This window comes from Ovis aries, chromosome 4 (assembly GCF_016772045.2).
Source record: "Ovis aries strain OAR_USU_Benz2616 breed Rambouillet chromosome 4, ARS-UI_Ramb_v3.0, whole genome shotgun sequence".
Lineage (NCBI taxonomy): Eukaryota > Metazoa > Chordata > Mammalia > Artiodactyla > Bovidae > Ovis > Ovis aries.
Genome location: NC_056057.1, coordinates 73,136,148 through 73,158,575, shown reverse-complemented (window position 1 = coordinate 73,158,575; position 22,428 = coordinate 73,136,148).

Here is a 22,428-nt window from a genome sequence, read left to right as displayed (position 1 = left end):
CTTCCTGCAATGCTGGAGACCTGCATTTGATTCCTGGATCGGGAAGATCCCCTGGAGAAGGGAAAGGCTACCCACTCCAGTGTTCTGGCCTAGAGAATCCCATGGACAGTCCATGGGTTCGCAAAGAGTCAGACACGACTGAGCCACTTTCACTTCATTTTCACTATGGCCAGGAAAGGGAGCGGTGGGCAAGGAGAAACACTCGTGAAGGTCACAGCCCAGAAACCAAGCCTACCAAAGCAATGGGGTTTAATTTGAAGATTGCAGAAAGCCACTTCTTCTCCACACCTTACTACTCCACTGACAGTGTCCCAGTAGACTAATAATGGATTGTAGTCTATTAAATGGTTAAAACAGAACACGATAATTGAGGTACAGCACTGTGAGATTTCATAACTCTTGGAAAAAGAGAAGAAACTTCAGGGAGGAAAAAACAGGTTTTGTACAAAAGATGAATAAGCTGAATACCATTGGACTTCTCAACAGCAATAATGAAAGTATTATTGAAATACTGGCAATAATGAAAGCCATTACAGAAGGTAATGGCTAGAATAGCTTCAAAATTCTCAAGGAAAATAGTTCCAACCTAAAATGTCATGCTCAGCCTACCAGTTATGCCAGTTAAATGCAACATTTTCTAGAAATCAAATATCACCAAATTCCCTTGCATTTATTTTCAGAAAGTTGATGGAGGACATACTATACCAAACAAGGGAGAAACCTTTCCTAAAAGAGAAGACATAAATGACTCCTCCTTCTACTCCTCTGTCCCGCAACTCAATCCCTACCATTAACTGAATGTTGCTTATATTTCTGTTTCTGCAGCCTAAGATCCCACTGGATCTTTGTAGTTACATCATCTTCTCTGAAATAAATTTCAATCCAAATCCTCAAATTAACCGACCACCTGCTAATGCTAAACCACATCCTCCCCCAACAGACACACCCGGTACCCACGCTTGATTATCCCAAACTTGGAGATATATATTGATAAGTTCCCTGGAATGTGCCGTGAGTCTGCCTTGTTTTATCTAAGTGCAGAATCTGCTATCTACTACTGTTAAAATCCATGTTGTTAGTTTTGTCCTATAGCTCTAGACTGTCAAGATCCTTTCTGATCCTCTTTCTGCCATCCAGTGTACTTGTTGTCTTTTCTAAAGTCCTTGTCATCCACAAATGAAATCAATGTGTTCTGTAAACTTTCAACCAAGTCATGGACACAAATGCCAAACAAAGCAGGGCTGCATCATCCAGAAATTCATCAGTCAATGCCAACAGCTGTTCTACCAGTTATGACTTTCCCTAACTCTCATGGGAAAAATGCTCCTGGAGATAGCACCAGATCTGTAAACAAACAACTGTATATCATTGACGTGGGCTATCTGGTTTCTATGCTGTAATGCAATTCATGAGACATTTGCCATTTTAAATGCAAACAAATTCTTTGCATAAAGCTTGAAATTGATACATTATCTTAGCTTCAGTTTGTGAAAACCAGCTACAGAGGGAAAATATAGGAGAAGAATCTCATATATCAGTTCTGATCTAAAGAAAATATAAAATAGACATTGCCTCCAGTCCCTATTACCCTTAAAATCCCTTTAGGAAGAGCCACATTGGAGAACATCTCAGTCTCTCAATGAGATCACCAACATGAGTTTCCTTTCAGCACTGGAACAGATTGCTGTCTCTTTAGTTGATCATCAGTGAAGTAGCTGATTCCATTTTAGTGACCATATTGAAAGAAAAATATGTTTCTTTTAAAAAAATTTTATTGGGGTGTATTTGAATTAGTGTTGTGTTAGTTTCAAGCGTACAGAAAAGTGATTCAGTTATACATATATTCATTCATTTTTAGATTTATTTTTCTCACATAAGTTATCACAGGATATTGAGTAGAGTTTACTGTTCTATATAACAGGTCCTTGTTGATTAGCTAACTTATACATAGTGGTGTGAATATGTTCATTCCAACCTCATTTATCCCTCCCCCCACCCCACCCCCAACATTTCCCCTTTGGTAACCAGAAGCTTGTTTTGATATCTGTAAATCTGTTTCTATTTTGTAAGTTCATTTGTATCACTTTTTGAAATTAGATTCCACATTTGAGAGGTATCATATGATATCTATCTTTCTCTATCTGATTTACTTTGCTTACTTAGTATGATAATCTCTGGATCCATCCATGTTGCTGCAAATGACATTATTTTGTTCTTTTTATGGCTCAGTAATATTACATTGTATGTATGTATTACATCTTCTTTATCCATTCCTCTATTGATGGTCATTTAGGTTTCTTTCCATTTCCTGGCTATTGTAAATAATGCTGCAGTGAACATCAGGGTGCATGTACATTTCAGATTATGGTTTTCTCTGGGCAAATGCCCAGGAGTGAGATTGCTGGATCATACGATAGCTCTATTTTTAGTTTTCTGAGGACCTTCTATACTGTTTTCTATAGTGGCTGTACCAGCTTACATTCCTACCAACAATGTGGGAGGGTTCCCTTTTCTTTACACCCTCTCCATCATTTACTGTTGGTAGACTTTTTGATGATGGCTGGTCTGACTGCTGTGAGATGAAACCTCATGGTAGTTTTGATCTAAAATTTTCTGATAATTAGTGTTGTTGAACATCTTTTCATGTGGTGTCTGAACCTGTATGTCTTCTTTGGAGAAATGTGTATTTAGATCTTCTGCCCATTATTTGATTGAGTTGTTTGTGGGTTTGATTTTTTTTTAACATAAACCTGCATGAGTTATTTATATACTTTGGAGATTAATTCCTTGTTGGTCACTTCATTTGCAGAGGTTTTCTCCCATTCTTTGGGTTAGCTTTTCATTTTGTTTATGGTTTCCTTTGCTGTACAGAGGCTTTTAAGTTTAATTAGGTCTTATTTGTTTAATTTTGTTTTTATGTATCTTTTCAGGACTAGAATCACACTCCATGTGGCAAGATACACCCACTGTTCAGAAAGCAAAAGCATTGAGTGAATAGCAGCTTTTCATCTCACCCAAACCCCACAGCACGCACTTAGTGAATGGAATAGATGGAAATATGACACAGTTTCTTTCTCTCAATATCTCTCTTGTGACCCTTTCTTCCCCACCACCTGCTCCATTCCTCAGAGTAGAATTTACTTCAGTTAAACATGAATATTTTGCTTGTTTAGTCATACCACATTTAGACAAAAGGGTCAAAAGTGTGCAGATTTCTGAAACCTGAGACCAGAAAGGATGTTTAGAGGGAGACAGTCCTTCAAATTAAGGTCAATTACCTTGCAGTCTATTATTTTGGGACATTCAGGGCTGGCCATTTCAGCAATAGGGTAAGTGTCCATTATAATCCAGATTTGTCATAGTTTAACTACATGTCAACCTTGGGGAATTATTGAGTGCCTAGATCTGCTTTTTCTAGTTACTCTCCTATCATTGTCCTCTGTCTCATAAAGTTGAGAAGAGACCAGGTCAACTGGAAACGGGTTTTCAGTTAAGTCCAGTTCAGCTGCTCAGTCGTGTCTGACTCTGCAACCCCATGAAGTGCAGCACGCCAGGCATCCCTGTCCATCACCAACTCTCGGAATTGACTCAGACTCATGTCCATTGAGTTGATGATGCCATCCAACCATCTCATCCTCTGTCATCCCCTTCTCCTCCTGCCCTCAGTCTTTCCCAGCATCAGGGTCTTTTCAAATGAGTCAGCTCTTCACGTCAGGTGACCAAAGTATTGAAGTTTCAGCTTCAACATCAGTTCTTCCAATGAACACTCAGGACTGATCCCCTTTAGGATGGACTGGTTGGATCTCCTTGCAGTCCAAGGGACTCTCAAGAGTCTTCTCCAACACCACAGTTCAAAAACATCAATTCTTCAGCACTCAGCCTTCTTCACAGTCCAACTCTCACATCCATACATGACTACTGGAAAAACCATAGCCTTGACTAGACGGACCTTAGTCGGCAAAGTAATGTCTCTGCTTTTGAATATGCTATCTAGGTTGGTCATAACTTTTCTTCCAAGGAGTAAGTGTCTTTTAATTTCATGGCTGCAGTCACCATCTGCAGTGGTTTTGGAGCTCCAAAAAATAAAGTCTGACACTGTTTCCACCATTTCCCCATTTATTTCCCATGAAGTGATGGGACCAGATGCCATGATCTTCGTTTTCTGAATGTTGAGGTTTAAGCCAACTTTTTCACTCTACACTTTCACTTTCATCAAGAGGATTTTTAGTTCCTCTTCACTTTCTGCCATAAGGGTGGTGTCATCTATATATATGAGGTGATTGATATCTCTCCCGGCAATCTTGATTCCAGCTTGTGCTTCTTCCAGTCCAGCGTTTCTCAGGATGTACTCTGCATAGAAGTTAAGTAAGCAGGGTGGCCATATACAGCCTTGACGTACTCCTTTTCCTATTTGGAACCAGTCTGTTGTTCCATGTCCAGTTCTAACTGTTGCTTCCTGACCTGCATACAGATTTCTCAAGAGGCAAATCAGGTAGTCTGGTATTCCCATCTCTCTCAGAATTTTCCACAGTTTATTGTGATCCACACAGTCAAAGGTGATGGCATAGTCAATAAAGCACAAATAGATGTTTTTCTGGAACTCTTACTTTTTCCATGATCCAGTGGATGTTGGCAATTTGATCTCTGGTTCCTCTGCCTTTTCTAAAACCAGCTTGAACATCAGGAAGTTCACGGTTCACATATTGTTGAAGCTTGTCTTGGAGAATTTTGAGCATTACTTTGCTAACATGTGAGATGAGTGCAATTGTGCGGTAGTTTGAGCATTCTTTGGCATTGCCTTTTTTTGTGATTGGAATGAAAACTCACCTTTTCCAGTCCTATGGCCACTGCTGAGTTTTCCAAATTTACTAGCATACTGAGTGCAGCACTTTCACAGCATCATCTTTCAGGATTTGAAAGAGCTCCACTGGAATTCCATCACCTCCTCTAGCTTTGTTCATAGTGATGCTTTCTAAGGCTCACTTGACTTCACATTCCAGGATGTCTGGCTCTAGGTGAGTGATCACACCATCGTGATTATCTGGGTCGTGAAGATCTTTTTTATACAGTTCTTCTGTGTATTCTTGCCACCTCTTCTTAATATCTTCTGCTTCTGTTAGATCCATACCATTTCTGTCCTTCATCGAGCCCATCTTTGCATGAAATGTTCCCTTGGTATCTCTAATTTTCTTGAAGAGATCTCTAGTCTTTCCCATTCTGTTCTTTTCCTCTATTTCTTAGCATTGATCACTGAAGAAGGCTTTCTTATCTCTTCTTGCTCTTCTTTGTAACTCTGCATTCAGATGCTTATATCTTTCCTTTTCTCCTTTGCTTTTTGCTTCTCTTCTTTTCACAGCTATTTGTAAGGCTTCCCCAGACAGCCGTTTTGCTTTTTTGCATTTCTTTACCATGGGGATGGTGTTGATACCTGTCTCCTGTACAATGTCACGAACCTGATTCCATAGTTCATCAGGCACTCTATCTATCAGATCTAGTCCCTTAAATCTATTTCTCACTTCCACTGTATAATCATAAGGGATTTTATTTAGGTCATACCTGAATGGTCTAGTGGTTTTCCCTACTTTCTTCAATTTAAGTCTGAATTTGGCAATAAGGAGTTCATGATCTGAGCCACAGTCAGCTCCAGGTCTTGTTTTTGCTGACTGTATAGAGCTTCTCCATCTTTGGCTGCAAAGAATATAATCAACCTGTTTTCGGTGTTGACCATCTGGTGATGTCCATGTTAGAGTCTTCTCTTGTGTTGTTGGAAGAGGGTGTTTGCTATGACCAGTGCATTTTCTTGGCAAAACTCTATTAATCTTCGCCCTGCTTCATTCCGCATTCCAAAGCCAAATTTGGCTGTTACTCAGGTGTTTCTTGACTTCCTACTTTTGCATTCCAGTCCCCTATAATGAAAAGGACATCTTTTTTGGATGTTAGTTTTACAAGGTCTTGTAGGTCTTCATAGAACCATTCAACTTCAGCTTCCTCAGCATTACTCATCAGGGCATAGACTTGGATTACGGTGATATTGAATGGTTTGCCTTGGAAACGATCAGAGATCCTTCTGTCATTTAAATTCATCTTATGAAAAGAAGCAATGGGCTTGCTTTCCATGGCAGGGAACTACAAAAAAGAAAACCAGGGTGTATTGAAGGGTTTGACATAGGCAGTGTGATAATGCTGTGCATGTCTAATGTACCCTATAACTTTACTTGAAACAGATGTGGGCATCTGTAGCATTTCTGCTTATCACTACAGTGAAAGTGAAACTGAAGTCGCTCAGTCATGTCCGGCTCTTTGTGACCACATGGACTGTAGCCTACCAGGCTTCTCCGTCCATAGGATTTTCCAGGCAAGAGTATTGGAGTGGGTTGCCATTATGGTAGGAGGATATTATTTTTAACCCAGATGTCAGGACCTGAGTCAGGGATATATGTGTGAAATAGTAACCCAGCCCTCAGAAAGAGAAGTGCACTATTGAGAAACAATGCCTATCTCTAAATGAAAATTTGGACTCACATGGTCTTTGGCTGCATGAGGAAAGCACTTAGGTTCAGTAATTTACAGAATTAAATGAGTGTCATATTCAAGAGCTTTTAGTAGGAATGATACAATTAAATGATCAATATTTCAACAAAGCATTTAAAAATCTTATCCTTAATTCAATTTGACCATTTAGGGAGATTTATTAAGCAGGTAAATATTATTCTGAAACCTGAGACAGAACTGTGTTTGAGTGTCTCTTATAGAAATACAGGTAAGCAGTGGACTGTTGCATGGGCAGGGGATCTGGGTGCAGCAGACTTGGGTTTGGCATAAGCCCTCTTGGAGGAAGTCACCGTTAACCCCACCATAGAGCTGCCAGAACTTACACAGGACTGGGAAATAGACTCTTGGAGGGCACAAACAGAACCTTGTGTGCACCAGGACCCAGGAGAAAGGAGCAGTGACCCCATAAGAGACTGACCCAGTCTTGCCCAGGAGTGTCCAGGAGTCTGCAGTGGAGGCATGGGTCAGCGGTGGCCTGCTGCAGGGTTGGGGCCCTGAGTGTAGAAGTACATGCATAGGACTTTGGAAGGAGGTCACCTTTATCTTCATTACATCCACCATAGTTTGCCCTCAGATCAGATAACAGGGAGGAAACACAGCCCTGCCCTTCAACAGAAAACTGGATTAAAGATTCACTGAACAAGGAAAAGAAATGCAAAAAAACCAAAATGGCTGCCTGGGGAAGCCTTACAAATAGCTGTGAAAGGAAGAGAAGCAAAAAGCAAAGGAGAAAAGGAAAGATAAAAGCATATGAATGCAGAGTTCCAAGAATAGCAAGAAGAGATTTAAAAAAGCCTTCCTCAGCGATCAGTGCAAGGAAATAGAGGAAAAGAACAGAATGGGAAAGACTAGAGATCTCTTCAAGAAAATTAGAGATACCAAGGGAACATTTCATGCAAAGATGGGCTCGATGAAGGACAGAAATGGTATGGATCTAACAGAAGCAGAAGATATTAAGAAGAGGTGGCAAGAATACACAGAAGAACTGTATAAAAAAGATCTTCACGACCCAGATAATCACGATGGTGTGATCACTCACCTAGAGCCAGACATCCTGGAATGTGAAGTCAAGTGAGCCTTAGAAAGCATCACTATGAACAAAGCTAGAGGAGGTGATGGAATTCCAGTGGAGCTCTTTCAAATCCTGAAAGATGATGCTGTGAAAGTGCTGCACTCAGTATGCTAGTAAATTTGGAAAACTCAGCAGTGGCCATAGGACTGGAAAAGGTGAGTTTTCATTCCAATCACAAAAAAAGGCAATGCCAAAGAATGCTCAAACTACCGCACAATTGCACTCATCTCACACGCTAGCAAAGTAATGCTCAAAATTCTCCAAGACAAGCTTCAACAATATGTGAACCGTGAACTTCCTGATGTTCAAGCTGGTTTTAGAAAAGGCAGAGGAACCAGAGATCAAATTGCCAACATCCGCTGGATCATGGAAAAAGTAAGAGAGTTCCAGAAAAACATCTATTTGTGCTTTATTGACTATGCCATCACCTTTGACTGTGTGGATCACAATAAACTGTGGAAAATTCTGAGAGAGATGGGAATACCAGACTACCTGATTTGCCTCTTGAGAAATCTATATGCAGGTCAGGAAGCAACAGTTAGAACTGGACATGGAACAACAGACTGGTTCCAAATAGGAAAGGGAGTACGTCAAGGCTGTATATGGCCACCCTGCTTACTTAACTTCTATGCAGAGTACATCCTGAGAAACGCTGGACTGGAAGAAGCACAAGCTGGAATCAAGATTGCTGGGAGAAATATCAATCACCTCATATATATAGATGATACCACCTTATGGCAGAAAGTGAAGAGGAACTAAAAATCCTCTTGATGAAAGTGAAAGAGGAGAGTGAAAAAGTTGGTTTAAAGCTCAACATTCAGAAAATGAAGATCATGGCATCTGGTCCTATCACTTCATGGGAAATAGATGGGGAAACAGTGGAAACAGTGTCAGACTTTATTTTTTTGGGCTCCAAAATCACTGCAGATGGTGATTGCACCCATGAAATTAAAAGAGGCTTACTCTTTAGAAGGAAAGTTATGACCAACCTAAATAGCATATTGAAAAGCAGAAACATTACTTTGCCAACAAAGTTCTGTCTAGTCAAGGCTATGGTTTTTCCTGTGGTCATGTATGGATGTGAGATTTGGACTGTGAGGAAAGCTGAGCACCAAAGAATTGATGCTTTTGAAGTGTGGTGTTGGAGAAGACTCTTGAGAGTCCCTTGGACTGCAAAGAGATCCAACCAGTCCATTCTGAAGGAGATCAGCCCTGGGATTTCTTTGGAAGGAATGATACTAAAGGTGAAACTCCAGTACTTTGGCCACCTCATGCGAAGAGTTGACTCATTGGAAAAGACTCTGATGCTGGGAGGGATGGGGGCAGGAAAAGGGGACGACAGAGGATGAGACGGCTGGATGGAATCACTGATTCAGTGGATGTGAGTCTGAATGAACTCTGGGAGATGGTGATGGACAGGGAGGCCTGGGGTGCTGCGCTTCATGGTGTCACAAAGAGTCGGACGTGAATGAGCGACTGAACTGAACTGAAGTGAACATGGCCCCGCCCATCAGAACAAGACCCAGTTTCCCCCTTGGTCAGTCTCTCCCATCAGGAAGCTTCCACCAGCCTCTTAGCTTTCTCCAGCGGAGGGCAGACAAACTGAAAACCACAAACAGAGAAAACTAACCAATCTGATCATGTGGACCACAGTCTTGTCTAACTCAGTGAAACAATGAGCCATGCCTTGTAGGGCCACCCAAGAGGGACGGGTCATGGTAGAGAGTTCTGAGAAAACATGATCTACTGGAGAAGGGAATGGCAAACCACTTCAAAATTCTTGCCTTGAGAACCCCATGAACAGTATGAAAAGGCAAAATGGTAGGATACTGAAAGGGGAACTCCCCGGGTTGGTAGGTGCCCAATGTGCTATTGGATATCAGTGGAGAAATAACTCCAGAAAGAATGAAGGGATGGAGCCAAAGCAAAAACAATACCCAGTTGTGGATGTGACTGCTGATAGAAGCAAGGTCCAATGCTGTAAAGAGCAACATTGCATAGGAACCTGGAATGTCAGGCCCATGAATCAAGGGAAATTGGAAGTGCTCAGACGAGATGGCAAAAGTGAACGTCGACATTCTAGGAATCAGCGAACTAAAATGTACTGGAATGGGTGAATTTAACTCAGATGATCATTATATCTACCACTGTGGGCAAGAATCCCTTAGAAGATATGGAGTAGTCATAGTCAACAAATGAGTCTGAAATGCAGTACCTGGATACAATCTCAGAAACGACAGAATGATCCTGTTCATTTCCAAGCAAACCATTCAGTATCGCAGTAACCCAAGTCTATGCCCCGACCAGTAATGCTGAGGAAGCTGATGTTGAAAGGTTCTATGAAGACCTACAAGACCTTCTAGAACTAAGACACAAAAAAGATATCTTTTTCAATATAGGGGACTGGAATGCAAAAATAGGAAGTCATGAAACACCTGGAGTAACAGGCTAATTTGGCCTTGGAATACGGAATAAAGCAGGGCAAAGGCTAACAGAGTTTTGCCAAGAGAATGCACTGGCCATAGAAAACACCATCTTCCAACAACACAAGAGAAGACTCTGCACATGGACATCACCAGATGGTCAACACTGAAATCAGATTGATTATATTCTTTGTAGCCAAAGATGGAGAAGCTCTATACAGTCAGCAAAAACAAGACCAGGAGCTGACTGTGGCTCCGATCATGAACTCCTTATTGCCAAATTCAAACTGAAATTGAAGAAAGTAGGGAAAACCACTAGACCATTCAGGTATGACCTAAATCAAATCCCTTATGATTATACAGTGGAAGTGAGAAATAGATTTAAGGCACTAGATCTGATAGATAGAGTGCCTGATGAACTATGGACGGATGTTTGTGACATTGTACAGGAGACAGGTATCAAGACCATCCCCAAGGAAAAGAAATGCAAAATCGTTCTCTGAGGAGGCCGTACAAATAGCTGTGAAAGAGAAATGGAAAGCAAAGGAGAAAAGGAAAGATATACTCATTTGAATGCAGAGTTCCAAAGAAGGGATAAGAAAGAGTAAGGAGAGATAAGAAAGCCTTCCTCAGTGATCAATGCAAAGAAAGAGAGGAAAACAATAGAATGGGAAAGACTAGAGATCACTTCAAGAAAATTAGAGATACAAAGGGAACATTTCAAAGATGGGCACAATAAAGGACAGAAATGGTATGGACCTAACAGAAGCAGAAGATATTAAGAAGAGGTGGCAAGAATACACAGAAGAACTGTACAAAAAAGATCTTCACAACCCAGATAATCGCGATGGTGTGATCACTCACCTAGAGCCAGACATCCTGGAATGCAAAGTCAAGTGGGCCTTAGGAAGCATCACTATGAACAAAGCTAGTGGAGGTGATGGGATTCCAGTTGAGCTACTTCAAATCCTATGCTGTGAAAGTGCTGCACTCAATATGCCAGCAAATTTGGAAACTCAGCAGTGGCCATAGGACTGGAAAAGGTCAGGTTTCATTCCAATCCTAAAGAAATGCCATGCCAAAAAATGCTCAAACTACCGCACAATTGCACTCATCTCACACACTAGCAAAGTAATACTGAAAATTCTCCAAGCCAGGTTTCAGCAGTATGTGAACCATGAACTTCTATATTTTTAAACTGGATTTAGAAAAGGTAGAGGAACCAGAGATCAAATTGCCAACATCTGTTGGATCATCGAAAAAGCAAGAGAGTTCCAGAAAAACATCTATTTCTGCTTTATTGACTATGCCAAAGCCTTTGACTGTGTGGATTACAACAAACTGTGGAAAATTCTTAAAGAAATGGGAATACCAGACCACCTGACCTGCCTCTTGAGAAATCTGTATGCAGGTCAGGAAGCAACAGTTAGAACCAGACATGGAACATCAGACAGATTCCAAATCAGGAAAGGAGTACATCAAGGCTATATATTGTCACCATGCTTATTTAATTTATATACAGAGTACATCATGAGAAACACTGGACTGGATGAAGCACAAGCTGGAATCAAGATTGCCAGGAGAAATATCAATAACCTCAGATATGCAGATGACATCACATTATGGCAGAAAGCAAAAAAGAACTAAAGAGCCGCTTGATGAAAGTAAAAGAGAATAGTGAAAAAGTTGGCTTAAAACTCAACATTCAGAAAACGAAGATCATGGCATCTGATCCCATCACTTCATAGCAAATAGATGGGGAAACAGTGACTGACTTTATTTTGGGGGCTCCAAAATCACTGCAGATGGTGACTGCAGCCATGAAATTAAAAGCTTGCTTCTTGGAAGAAAAGTTATGACCAACCTAGACAGCTTATTAGAAAAGCAGAGACATTACTTTGCCAACTGTAGTCATGTATGGATATGAGATTTGGACTATAAAGAAAGCTGAGCATGAAAGAATTGATGCTTTTGAACTGTGGTGTTGGAAAAGACTCTTGAGAGTCTCTTGAACTGCAGGGAGATACAATCTGTCCATTCTAAAGGAAATCAGTCCTAAATATTCATTGGAAGGACTGATGCTGAAGCTGAAACTCCAATACTTTGGTCACCTGATGTGAAGAATTGACTCATTTGATAAGACCCTGATGCTGGGAAAGATGAAGGTGGGAGGAGAAGCAGATGACAGAGAATGAGATGGCTGGATGGCATCACCAAATCAATGGACATGAGTTTGGGTAATCTCCAGAAGTTGGTGATGGACAGGGAAGCCTGGTGTGCTGTAATCCATGGGGTCGCAAAGAATCAGACATGACTGGGCGACTGAACTGAACTAAAACCTGAAAGACAAAAGAATAAAATAAAATCTCACTTGGGATCTATCACTTGCTCATATTAACTTCTTTCTTATGTCTTAAATCAAGCAACATATTTTGTGCATGCATGCTCAGTCACTTCAGTCATGTCTAACACTTTGGGACCCTATGGACTTTGGCCCCCCAGGCTCCTCTGCCCATGGGATTCTTCAGGAAGGAATACTGGAGTGGGTTGCCATGCCCTCCTCCAGGGGATCTTCCCGATCCAAGGATAGAACTTGTGTGTCTTTTTCTTGTCTCCTGAATTGGCAGGCAGGTTCTTTACCTGGGAAGCCCTATAGTCTTTGTACTGAAATCTAAAACTGTACTTTTAAATATGCTCAGGGCCTTCGCTATACAATTTAATGGTTTCCAGGACTTATTGATCTCATAATGTCAAAACAATTATTTTTCTTTGCCTCAAGGCACTTAATCTTCCATTAGAGGAGATCAGTTACCAAAATTGACTGTAGAGAGCTTTAAGGCTGAATTAAAATTGCACCAAGTAAACAACTGTGTCATTTATATTTGTTAGGAGGCAGTCACCACCTGACTTATCCTGCTTGTGTTTTAGGAACCAGGAGTCAGAGGGCAGTTTTCCTAGTGGAAGTTTTTATTCAAACTGTCATTTCCCATCTGAGCTATCCAGTTGAAATATGACATTTCTGACCCTGATATCATCATGGGAATTTGAAAGAGGATATAGATTGATTTTTTCTGGGTTTTCTTATTCATTGACCAAAAGGAAAAAATAAATAAATAAATTTTGTATGTATTCATAGACCGAAATATTTAACTTTGAAAGATTTTTGTCTTCAGAAGTAGGAGAGCAAAATGTAAAATAAGAAAATTCTCTTGATACTGTTATTCATCTTATTCACCAACAGAACTCTGGCCAAGGGACCTTGGCCAACATTTATCAAGAACTTACTATGCATGCCAGGCTCTGTTATTACTGAACTGTATTGTCAATCCACACACTGATTCTATGAGAAATGCTTTATTGTTGCCTCTATTCTGCAGATAAGGAAAGTGAGATATAGAGCAAATAAGTCAACTTGTCCAAAGATATGGGCGCAGAGCTGGTTTGAAGTCAGGTAGTATGACCACAGCCTCTTATTCTGCCATATTTATTTTAGAAAAAAATCCATTTCTGAAATAGGAAGACCCTCACCCAACCCTTTGACCTATTGACTGTAAGACTCAGACAACACAGTGGATAAAATAATGTATTTTCAGATCTCAGTGTTCATTTCCTTCTTGATCCTTCTTCCTGTTCTTTCTATAAGCTTTGAAAAGACCTCAGCCAAGCTGACAGGCTAGGCTGTACTTATTCAGAGATATTTTATTTTTCATGAGTGTCAAGGTAAGGAAATAAAGAGGAAGTATAAAGTACCAAAAGCACTTAGGCCACCTTCTCTGCTTTTAGTCATTGTGAAACAGACTCAGGCTTATGTATCTGTAGTGACACTGGATATAAATTACCTTTTGGTATTTGGCTTCAGGAATCAGAGGAGTATAGGGCTTTTCCATTTGGCTTTTTATTTCTTCTTTTTTCTTCCAAAAAAGGACCTGATGAGGCATTTTCTCTTTATTCTGTGCAAACCTAAACTCTCTAAACAGAAGTTTATTCTGTGCAAACCTAAGCTCTCTAAACAATCAGGCTGTGCTGTAGATATGTAGTTTTAGGAACTCACCTGGTTGGTGGAGCAGCTGCACAATTTATTTGACAGAAGCTGGAAGTAGGGAGGGGTGTTTTGCTCAGGGAATCACTTTGCATCTCATTTATAGAGCAGCTTACAGTTTAAACAGTTTAAACTATTGCACTGGGCGTGGGGCAGAACTTTCTAGCCAAGGTGGCTTGATGAAGGCTTTAGAAAGAAGCAGAATCCTGTTCTAGCCTCAGAAAGACCATCCTACATCAAAGAAAGGACTCATCTTCTATGTGGTGGCCAACACAAGTCCTTGGAGACTCCTGACCTGCAGTTGGGAGCTGAGAGAGAGGACACATTCAGAAGGCATTGTTTTCTGCCTTCTGTCTTGTCTTCAAGTTTTACCAGCTTACACATTCAGGAGATACTGTTTTCTGCCTTCTGTCTTGTCCTCAAGTTTTCCCAGCTTAGACAGAACTTTACAGTTCATCTAGTTCAACCTGGACTCTGCTTGGAGAGAAGGTTTTGTCCAAGTTTGAGGCTTTCATCTTCAGCCCTTTCTGGAACATTGACTGGATCATCAGGAATCTACCTCCTGAAGTCATTGGGTTTACCAACATTTCCTGAGTCTTTGCCTTGTTCTGTGCCCTGCTAGTTCTGGGGCTGTGAAGAGATGACCACTTCTTCTCTCTGGCCAAGAGAGGAGGTAGTTAGACATGATTTACCCTAGTAGTAGTGAAGTCGCTCAGTAGTGTCCAATTCTTTGCAACCCCATGGACTGTAGCCTACCAGGCTCCTCTGTCCATGGGATTTTCCAGGCAATAGTCCTGGGGTGGATTGTCATTTCCTTCTCCAGGGGATCTCCCCAACCCAGGGCTCGAACCCAGGTCTCCTGCATTGTAGACAGATGCTTTACCGTCTGAGCCACCAGGGAAGTCCGATTTACCCTAGGAGTGACTGTTTATACCTAAGAGGCTAGATCCAGCTGGAACACAGCCATGCTCATTTGTTTGTACATGCATGTGACTGCTTTCAGGCTTTCCAGGTGGCTCATGGTAAGTAATCTGCCTGCCAATTCAGGAGTTGTGAGTTCGATCTCTGAGTCAGGAGGATCCTCTGGAGAAAGAAGGGGCAAACCATTCCAGTATTCTTGCCTGGGAAATCCCATGGACAGAGAAGCCTGGTCAACTACACTCCATGGAGTCACAAAGAGTTGGACACGACTGAGCAACTAAACAAGGAAAACAACAGTGACTGCTTTCATGTTCCAGTGGCAGAGATGAGACAGAGACTGGATGGCCTGCAAAGCTGAAAATATTTACTGTCTTACTCTTGACAGGAAAAGCTTGCCAATGCCTGGTTTAATTCCTTTCCTCTTGAGGTTTCATTAAGAGCAATGGCTGATAGATGAGGGTGCTTTGGCAAGGACTGTGTTTTGTAAAGCAGAATCTGAATGTGCCTAGAGGATGCTCATGACTCTTCACATGCAACTCATCCTATTTTCCTAAACCCAATCACCTTCATGCAAGGCTACCTCTATGGCTTCAGAAGATGTTTGAATTTAAGAGCCTTAAGTCCAGGCAAGATCACTTAAGATGGACCAAGTAAGGAGTGGCTCATCTTCACTCAGCTTCAGCGTTAAGCCTTGACATAGGGACTTATGTTCTTTACCTTCAGTCACTCTCCACATAACAGAATCTTCAAATACTTAAGGAATTATAGAAGGAAAAAAGTACAGAGTCCACCTGCCCTCTTTGGTCCCAGGGGCAGATCTTTATTAGCCTTTCAAGCTGGAAACAACACCCAGCACAGAACAGATCCTATACAAATATTGTTGACTGAATCAGTAGTGAGAAAAGGGGAAGAACAGAGCGAAACATTGATGCTGCTTGGTAGTTGGCTAATAACAAGTTGAAGTCACCTCATTCTATTTTCCATAAATTTTTAAATACTTATTTTAATGGTGTAAAGACAGCCCTTTTTGATTAGAAAATTAACCAACCATATGAAGAAGTTTCTGTGATCTGAACAATTAATATGACCAGTTTTATTGTCAGATGAATCTCCCAACAGTCACTAAAGAGAAAGCCTAGGAATTGGATAGATGGTAACTGTAGCCGAGTGTTCCATATGTTACTGGATCATCTTTAAACTGACTTGACTTTTAGCTTTTAACCCTTGGCTGGTCCAAGGGTCCCTATTTGTGTAAAGATCTGGGTTTTGTTTGTTTTTTTTTTTTTCCTGTAAGCAATAGAAATCAGCATTTTATTATATATAGAAAGTATAACTTTATATTACAAATGATAGAACCCAAAGGAGCTGTGAAAGATCCCATAGTTACACCTCGTTTGGTTGGCAAATTTCCCATCTGAGCTATGGTAGACAAAATGAGTTCTCTCTACTTAAAATAGAGAGAACTTTCCCTAGTTATGCTTAAAATAGACAGCGGTCTACTTACCTTTCATCAGTGGTTTGAACATCAGGAGCAGCTCACATTTATTGGATGCTTACTAGAGAGCAGGAGCTGTGCTATTTGCTATACATGTAGTATTTAATTGAGTCACCACCCAAAGATATGAGAGAGATGAGATTATTATTTTTATCTTACATATTTGGATACTGAGGCTTGAAGAGGTCAACTAAGTTACCTGAGGTCAGGCATGCATTTATTGGCAAAGGTAATCCATTTGTAACTCTGAAGCCACTTAGCCACTAAAATGCCAATTCAATAATCTCCCTCAATAGTCCATGTTTAATTGTTTATCACTTTTTTAAAAAAGAAAATTCTATATGGAAATACTGGCTAGGCTATATATTACATTATGAAAGTGAAAGTCTCTTAGTCATGTCCGACTCTTTGCGACCCTTGGACTATACAGTCCATGGAATTCTCCAGGCCAGAATACTGGAGTGGGTAGCTTTTCCCTTCTTTGAGGGATCTTCCCAACCCAGTGATTGAACCAAGGTCTCCTGCACTGCAGGCAGATTCTTTACCAGCTGAGCTACAAGGGAACATTGGGATCATTCAAAGCAGTTATGAACCTATGATCCCCGGATATATACTTTACATGTTTATGAGCACTTCACAAAACCCATATATTTACACAAATTTGTGTATTTGTGTGTTTTAGTGCATTGGTGAGCATTTTTCTGGGAAGGAGCACTTATCAAAAATGCCGAGAACAGTTCACATTCTCAATAATTCAGTTGTTCTTTGACATACTCAGTAAAAGTTCCCTGATTATCAACCATCAGGCCAGCACTTTGCAAGGGAGATACATGATGAGCGATGTACTGAAGAAGGCCTTTCTGCCATTTTTTGCAGTCACCCTAAAATAAGGAGGCCTTTATATCTTTCCTCACTTAATTGCGCTCCAAAATTGAACCTATATCTTACATTAATTTATGAACTTAAAGCTCAATACAAAATTAAACATGCTAAATATGTTCACTAGTTAACTGAAAAAATTAGAGATACCATTCTTACCAAACAATAAAAAAGACTCTATATTATCATTTCATAAATTCCATAAGTATTCGGTCTTTATTGAATTGCCTCAGTGTTCTCCAAGTAATCAGTCTTTGAAAAAGTTTTTAAAAAATGTTTTTAGCAGTGAGATTGAGTCTTTTCCTACTAGATTTATTTTTCAGGAGCTTTTTAGTGTCAAGTGATAGAAACCCAGACTTAAATAATAACAGAAATATATTTCATCATACAGCTGAAAAACCCAGTGCAAATTTAGTTTTAGGAATGTGTGTGTCCAAAGTTCAAACAGTCATGTCAAAGTTCATTTCTCTCTCCATTTTTTCAATAGGCTCTTGCCATGTGGTGAAAAATAGCCTCAGGTCCTTAGTCTACCAAAATAGCAACTTCAGCAGAAAAATGATCTTCCCCCATCTCTCAGCAAAGAAGTCACAACAGTATTTGGACTGGCCTTAGTTAGACATGCTCAACAGTAAACCAAAAACTCCAGTAACTACAGGCAAGGAGCACTCAAGGCCAGAATCACACACCTACCTTTGAGCTGGGGTGGGTGGGGAATTGGCGCCACTCAGTTAACATGATATCTTAGAGAATGGAAGGCTCATATTACCCTAAGAGAGGCAAAATGGTGCTTAATGTACCAAAACCACTGATACCCACCATACCAACATGTGTGTTCTCAGGAAGCTGCCTACCAGGCTGACAGTCTATCCTTTGCTCAATGACACATGTGCTAGGCATTATTTTAGGCACTAGAGATACAGGTAGGACTTCCCTGGTAGCTAAGACAGTAAAGTGTCTGCCTACAATGCAGGAGACCCAGGTTTGATCCCTGGGAAGGGAAAATCCTCTGGAGAAGGAAATGGCAATCCACTCCAGGACTCTTGCCTGGAAAATTCCATGGATGGAGGAGAGTGGTAGACTACAATCCATTGAGTCACAAAGAGTTGGACACGACTGAGTGACTTCACTTTCACTTTCAGAGATACAGGTAGACAGAAGAGGCAGAGATCCTGCCTTCCTGGGGTTATAGTCTAGTTAGGGGAGAGAGTCAATAAATAAAGCAAATGAGTAAATTAAAGAGTAAGTTTTCAATAGAAGGTGAGAAGCTTTATAGAGAGCTACAAAGCAAGAGAGAGAAACAGAGTGTATCAGAAAAGAAAAGGAGATTCAAAGTCTGCGTGATCATGAAGGCCTCACTGGGTGACTCTGAAGTAATTGAGAGATGACTGTGTAGATGTCAAGGGGATTAGAGGTTAGACGAAAAGAAACAGCATGTGTAAGAGATGGGCACAGGCCTGGTTTACTCAAGGTTTAGCAAAGAGACTAGAAGAGCTGAGATTGAGTGAGCAATGGAGAGAGTAGCAGGACATGAGTTCAGAAAAATAATGGCATGCATTGTTGGGGCTTTGGTTTTTACTTTGAGTGAAATGAAAAGCCACTGGGCTCTTTGAAGCAGATAAACTTTTCAAATAGCATCTCTGGATGCTGTGTTGAGATTAGGCAGAGAAGGAGCTTGGGGCAACAGCAGGGAGACAATAGGGTTTGGTGAAAATTCAAGTGAGAGATGGTGACTTGGATGTGGATAGCAGCAGAGCAGATGGTGAGTAGAGATCAGACTCTGGGCCTATGCTAAAGATAGAACTACCAGTTTATGCTATCTAAGTTTGATGTTGATTTAAGAGAAAAGAGAAAGGTTAAGCTCAATTCCAAGATCTGTAACTAAAGTGGAAAAGATTGAAGAAGTAGATTTGGGGTGAAGAGGGAAGATCTAGAAAATTACTAAATTCTACCACACTATATTCAAATCTGTTTTCAGGTCCCCTAAGTTTGATTTCTGTCTCCCTTAAGAAAATTTCTTGTGTCGACCAGTGCCAAGTTTGTAGTTGGTCCTGTGCTAAATATGGCTCCAGCCATAAACCCACAATGTACAGGATGTATGGGAAGACAGTGTTTACCCACATGGAAGTTTAGTAGTAGAAAATTGAATGACTATTGTTGTTCAGTGGCTCAGTTGCGTCTGACTCTTTGTGACCTCATGGACTGCAGCATGCCAGACTTCCCTGTCCTTCACTATCTCCCTGAATTTTCTCAAACTCATGTCCATTGAATCGATGATTCCATCCAACCATCTCATTCTCTGTCGTCCCCTTCTCCTCCTGCCTTCAATCTTTCCCAGCATCAGGGTCTTTTCAAATGAGTCAGCTCATCACATCAGGTGGCAAAAGTATTGGAGCTTCAGCATCAGTCCTTCCAGTGAACATTCAGGGTTAATTTCATTTAGGATTAACTGATTTAATCTCCTTGCTGTCCAAGGGACTCTCAAGAGTCTTCTCCAACACCACAGTTCAAAAGCATCAATTCTTTGGCACTCAGCTTTTTTTATGGTCCAACTCTCAAATGTATACATAACTACCTGGAAAAACCATAGCTTTGAATATATAGACCTTGAGACTGATACAAAATATGTTGCATTGGGACTAATTCTGTAACACACTCTTCTAGGAATTCAGATGAGAGAGGGCTCAATTTTTCTGATCAAGACAGGAAAGACATAATTGCGGGGATAGGATTTGGGTTGGCTCCTGAAGGAAAAACTAGATTTGGATAGATGAAGGGGATCATCTGTAAATTTCAGCTTGTTTTTAGTGTCATAACTTATCTGCCTTTATTGGTGAACAAGCTGTAGATCAGGGTTCTCAACTGTGATTCCTCATAGGAATTACTTGGGAAGCTTTCTTTACAAACGATTCTCATTTAATTGTTATAGAATGAGTCCTGCATATCAAGAGTTTTTAAAGCTTCCCAACAATTCCAGTGGCAGCCAGGGTTAAGACCTGGTACATGGTGTAAAGCAGAGGTTGGCAAACTATAGCCCATGGGTCAAATCCAGCTGCTTCTTGTTTTTGTAATTAACCTCTTATGTTGATGCAAACCCACTGGTGCCCATTCATTCACATATTGTCTCTGATGGCTTTCCTTCTATACCAGCAATGTTGGGTAGTTGATATCAGGCCCAGAAAAAGTTCACTGATCCACAGTGTGGACAGAGGACCATGGGCCCAGGTCACACATGCACCTGGATCTAAACATTTCTATCCATTAATAGCTCTGTGACTTAGGACAAGTCAGTTAACTCTTCAAAAGATGATTTCTCTACCTGTCAAAGATAACAGGGATATTATGAGGCTCAAAGAAGATAATCTGGTAGAAAACCCAGAATAGGACCTGGCACATGGAAATTTTCAGTGAAATTGTTTTCCTTTTTTCCATGTACTGAATGGAACCAATCTTCTAGACCTTCCTTTGGCAAAAAAATTTAAAAAGGAATCCTTTAAATTCCTTGCAGCCTTATTATGACCTTTGTGGCATTCGTACCTTCTCATTGTCCTGCAGCAGAAGTTCCTTCTTCTGGGCCTTTAGGTGCTTCAGTATTTCAATGCTTTTCAGAGAAGATCAAGATGGACCCACTTTATATTTTACTCGGTTACAAAGGGTTTTAGTGTGTTCTGGTGTGTTTAATATGTAATATAATAAAAAAGGACTTATGTGTCATGTCAGGGGGTAGAGCATAAATGATTATGACAAGGGAAATGGAAGATCAGATGGTGTAACCTCAGCTGACAGCAGAATCAGCATGATTAACGTTCTCAGCTAAAATAGCCGGCATTCAGAAGCATCCTTCCAGCCTTTCCAAGGAGCTGGGGACATGAACTGTTTCATAATGAGCAATGACCAACTTCATTTCTTGAATGTCCTAGGAAGTAAGGGACAGTTCTTAAATTTTCAGAAAAATCTTAGAAGCAAGCTACTGGACCAAGGGCAGAGATGTGGAAATGCAGCTTCATAGATCTTCATTCATAGATCTTCAGCAAATTTCACACGTACACATACACACACACACAATCACTCACTCTGTACACAGTTCACAAAGACAAACAGCTTTATACTCAGCGCTAACTGCTGGTTCTATAAACCACTGTTGCATGCTGTGTCGTTAGTGTGATTTGTTGTTCAAAAACTCTCCTCCCTAGAAGTGGCAGACTTGGGGGCTGCATTATGACTCTTGGGGCTCAAGAGTATTTGCCTTCATGGCCCCCTTCTTCCATAAAACATTTAGTGATATGTTTACATTGGGTTAAAGATGAACATAATCCAAGCTGATTAAGATTTCTTTTTTTCTTCTAACTTTAAAAGAAATTAGAGCATTTTCACAGGCTCCTAGAAGTATCATGGGCGCTGGGTACTCTGTATATTGTGCCTGATGGGTAAGTCAGCCCTAGACTCACTTAGACAAAAGCAATACATCACATCCCTTAGCAGCTAACAAGCACTAAAAAGACTCGGTCGAAGCCACATATACTGCATTCTGAAAGCCTGATCCCTTAGGTCTGATGATGAGTCCCAAAGTGTCAGCGGTGGCCAAAGGTCACACTAACCACATATGACATCTTCCTGCCTGGGTGGATGTTACGCTTACTACGGTGACACTGCAGTGGTCCTACCACTAACACTATCTCCTTGTCACTTACGCATAGTCATCCAGAAATAGCATTGAAAGAGCAGACTGGATTAAATGTGAGGATGATAGAGGGTAGACAGTATGGGTGTCTGTACGTTGTCCTTTGGACACCAGGCTTTCCACTCTTCAGGGACAGATTGAAGAGTCTGACCCTGAAATCATACCCTCAATGCCAATTCAGAGACCGCACCTTCTCCCCCAGTGACTCAGCTGAGGGAGGAAGCAATCTGAGCATGATGTCGGAGTGACTGGGCAGTGCTGGTTGTTTTCCTAGCAGGTGTTCACTTCCCATATAGCCCCACTTTCACTGATGTGAGTCATAGATGTGACCGCTGAGTGAGGTTTATGAGCCCAGTGGAGAACTGTACA